Below are 4656 nucleotides of genomic sequence, written 5' to 3'. Positions count from 1 at the left end.
CTCAATTTCAGACTTCTTGATCTTCAGTATTCCATCACTCTGACTTTTTCAGCATTATAAGCCACCAATACCATTCATGTCAACCTTTTGTCAAACTTTCATGCAAATGTCTTCTCAAGCTGCCACATAAAACACCAAAAAATTGTACTCTAGTCTGCACACAAGTTGGGGATCAAAGTCTATTATTTTGGATACCAAAGCTTATCAACTGTAGAATTTGATAAATCTGGGCAGAGTGACATACCTTATTTAAAGCAAAACATTCACTTATGCACTGCAAAATGAGGATTTGCTAGCTAGCTTAGCTTTAATTAATTATCAAGATTGTTCAACCCCAAGATCACAATTCAGTTGTTTATAACTTAGTCAACTTTGAAGCTATTGATATGGCATGTTACTGGCTGGGCATCTTCTATTCATTCAGCACCTGTGGAAAACTTCTACCAGCACAGTATAGCTGCTTCCTGTGACTGGGAGGAACTATTTGATGTTTGCTTGGAGGCCTGGCACTTGCGACAATTTCGTGCAATTCAGCCTTGGATATAAATCATTTCATATCTGCCAGGGTCCTGAGAGCACTAAATGAACTTGATGGCACTGAAGCTTCAGCAGGGACCTCCAGTCTGCACTCTCTGCCTATGGGCCCAAAAGCTCTATTTAAGCCTCAGCCCTTTTACTGAACACTGTTGGAGGAGTCTTCACCTCCATCATATGCTTTACTTAACCACCAGTATGATCTGGACCTGAAACTGCAGGCTGATTTTCTGGCGTGACCTCAGCCCTTCCTTGTTTTAGAAATAAGACCTATTTTGTGATCTTAATCCTGATCTGCAGGTTGACAATATGGCTTGCTGTTAGGCCTGCCTCACGGCCTTATGATCTGGACTCTTGGGTGGACCATGCTCAGTTTGCTTGGGTACTGTGGGGCTGGGCCCTGGCTGGTGATGCCCTGTCCTGCCAGCCCCTTGGCTCTTAACTTGCCTTTCCTTAACAAGCAGCACCACTCCTACTACTCCCTGTCAACGTGTACAGTACTAGTATGAATAATCACTAGTCTAGCTACCAAGCTACCTGGAAACTCCATTCCTTACTGGGTGTGGGTGAAGGTAAGCAACCCCTGTCTAGTTCTACTGAATAACTGCCTCGTTTAATCCTGGGACTTGGAAACTCTGAAGACCTCTTATTCTAAAATAAGGCAGATCAAGCCACCAAAACTGATCAGAAGCCTCATTTCAGTTCAGCCCTGGGTCTTCAATGTCTATAGTATGCTGTAGGAGAGGATGAACACAGATGTGCTGTTGCTGAGCTCAGCCATGTGCCCAGTTGATCCAGACTTTGTCCTGTGGACTGACTTCCTGCCCTGCCCTGGGATTTGTCTCATCACTGTGGACTTGTCTGGTGGTCCCTGGCCTGTCTGACTCACATTACTGTCACCAGACCCGACAATGCCTTGCACTTCTGGCTTGCCCGTGATAATGAGGCAAGTTCAAAATCTTGTTTGGTGATCTGGACTCTTGGCTGACCCTGACTACTATGGCTGAGCCCATTGGTGGCAAGGTCCTTCTCACACCAGTGGTGTCATTATCCTTGCCCTTATGGAACAGCTGATTCTTGCTGCACCCTGGCAATTAGCTCAGATGTTCTCAACCCCTAAATTCAGTGCAGTGAGGCCTGGTCCATGGCTGTATGAGATCTTGTTCACATGATTCTGACTCATCATCCTGACCCTGAGCTTTGGTCTCCCCATGATGCTGGCCTTTGCCAAGCCCCAGGCTCCTGAACAAATCCTTCCGTCTGAGACATGGCCTTCAGGGGTCCCTGCTGCCTTTTGATCCCCTACACCTCATCTCTTTCCCAGGTCCTTGTCCCCGCCCCAGGTCAATGTTAATGAAGTAACCTACAAACAACCCAAACAATTAAATCATACTACTTTCTTTCCAAGTGCAGATCTCTGTGAAATGCGAGGATGCACCCTGCTCAGGAGGGGAAGCAGCTGGTAGTGCCCTAAGGATATCAATAGCCCTGACCAGTCTCTACCTTCCGCTCAGTGGCTCTACTCTTGCAAGAGCTGTGTTGTAGTAGTACCAGCCTCCATCTCAGCAACAGCCATGCCCCTGCTTCTTGGCTTTGGACCTTTCCTGTTACTCCACACTTGTCTGGTGAACACGGGGCTCTGTCTGACCCTAGATACCATCACCAGGTCTGATCCTCACCTATGCGGTGACTTTGACTTGACTCATCACCATGGGCATGCCTGGTGACAATCAGGCCATGCCGGACCCAGACTAACATCACAGGACCTGCCCCTGAGCCCATTTATGATTGACCTCAGGGCTGCCTCACTACCAGGGACTTGCATGGACTGGACAATTGGCTGCCTCTGAGTGCCTGCCCTACTGATGTTACTCAGACTGTGTGGGACATGGACCTCCCTGTCCCTCCACTGGGGAGCAGCCAGCCCTTGTTGCCTTTCAATACTGTGAGCATGGATTCTACTGGCACTTATTCAGCAAGAGACATGTGGGGACTGCAACAAGACTAGCAATTATTTCACAGCATAGTGCGATGGCTTTGTCTTTCCTGCTGAAATGTCTTAAAATTAAGATTAAATATTCTGAACACACAAAGTATATTTAATCTTCAGCCAGGTGTTGAAACGTAACAGCCTCTCTGCAATAATGTTCTGCTTATACATTGATGGTTCACTTTTGTGAAATTGTAAGGAGTGGTGAAAGTAGTTAAAACAGAGACTTCCGTGCTGTGGCAATAACTGTATGCTTTTGAATACCACTGGCATCAGACTTAATTTTTAGACATTATAATTACATGTGAGCTCATTCTCTGTGCGTTTGCTCTAACTTGTCTTCCCTATTTAATCTACATTACAATATTTTGTACTTGAAAAGGAATATTGTATGAGGGAAGCAGGTGATTCGATTCTGCTCTCTGCTACTGCTAGGTAAATTTCACTGATTTTGGAAGAGTTACTAGGATTTGTTTAACTGCAATTAGAATTTAATGCATTTGTTTTGGTTTTTTTTTTAATCTCTGGATATTCTTTCTATACCAACTTTCTTCTTTCAGATGGCAAATTAATTGTGTTGTTCAGGTTTCTATTTTACGTTTACACTTCAGAGCCTTTGTGTCATAGTAGCATCTTTATCCTTTTTATCCTATTGTTAGCAAGAAATATGGGTAAGAAATTAAAAGGAGATGTGCAGTGAACAAAACGCATTTACAGGCCTGGTAATTAACAAGCCTACTCTTTGAACATAACTGTTTGCATTATCATTTTCACTGATAAATAAAAGGAGAAGCATCTCTTTCTTCATAAGTAAGTTAAATACATGTGAAGAGTTTTAAAATCAAAGGACTCTTGGTGGGAAATAATTTGAGATTTTTTTTATTTTTAATTTACTTAATCTGTGCTCTTTTAGTAGCTTAGTCCCCTGTGCAGCCAGCACTGGCTGTAGCAACTAAAGTAAGTCACGATAAAATGTCACATGAATAGCACAGTTGAGTAACTGTGCTGCTGAATTGAACTGCTGAAATGAAACAGTGAATGAAATGAAATGAAAATGAAAAGAACTAAATCGTATCAGATGTATAAACTTTAAGTTGAGTGATAACATGAATTAATTCAGACCAACATAAGGATAAAAAGTCTGAGAATGAAATAATCTGTTTTGGAGTACACATACTATATACACACCCATATTCTATGCAGTAGCACACAATTCTCCACTGAGATACTCTGTCCTTAACAATGATATAGTAATGCTTAGGCATTTTAAGTTAGTACAGCTGAATTTGCTATCTCTGCTACAATTCATAGTCTACTTGCATTCTGTATTTTATACAATCCCTCTTAATTTCAACAGATTTTTTTTCATCATCATAAAAATTACCAAGCATAAGCTTAATGTGTAATATTGGAATCTGAGAATTTTAAACTTTTTGCCCTGCTGTCCTTGAGACAGATCATGCATACATGGATATAAAAAGGAAGAACAGAATTATTCTCAATACAGTAATTACCTTGTCAATTTAGTATAGGTTTGATACTGTACTCCATTTGTGCATTAATATATACTGCAGCATATATTAACTTGGAGCTCCTGCAGTGGTTTTCCGCATTTTCTAGTCATAAATATTGTTTCTGATTCAGAACTGACATATTTAAATCATAGCTCTAAGAAAACAACATGAAAAATATATCTTTGTCACCTTTCGTTGAAATCTGGGAGCGCAGGTTTCCTGAGCTTCCTCTTCTGCTCCGTGCTTTTGGCTGCCTACCATCTTCATTACTGCACTTCTCTTGTGCTTTTTTTCTGAGGCTTATCACACTTTCCTTGAGAGAACCTTGAGTGGCTTGGAGCCGCACAGTGAAATTCCCACTCTTTTACTTCAAAGACAACTGAGCAAAGGTCATACCAAGCTGTTCTTGAGTGACTGTCCCAAGGGAGGCTAAACTTCAGCTCAAGGTAATCTGCTGTGACAAAGCCATGTAGCAGAGGAAGTCCCAGATCCTGCTGGGCTATTTTTCTTTTCCAAAGCAAACTGTATCCCCCCCCCCCCCCCCGCGCCCTCCCCCCTTTTCTCCTCCCTGCAGCACTTAAATGCTTATTATGCTATGCTCCAGGAAACAGATACCTT

The sequence above is a fragment of the Phasianus colchicus genome, chromosome 1, assembly GCF_987193195.1.
Source record: "Phasianus colchicus chromosome 1, bPhaCol1.hap1.1, whole genome shotgun sequence".
In the NCBI taxonomy this organism is placed as follows: domain Eukaryota; kingdom Metazoa; phylum Chordata; class Aves; order Galliformes; family Phasianidae; genus Phasianus; species Phasianus colchicus.
Note: the sequence above shows the minus strand (reverse complement) of the source record.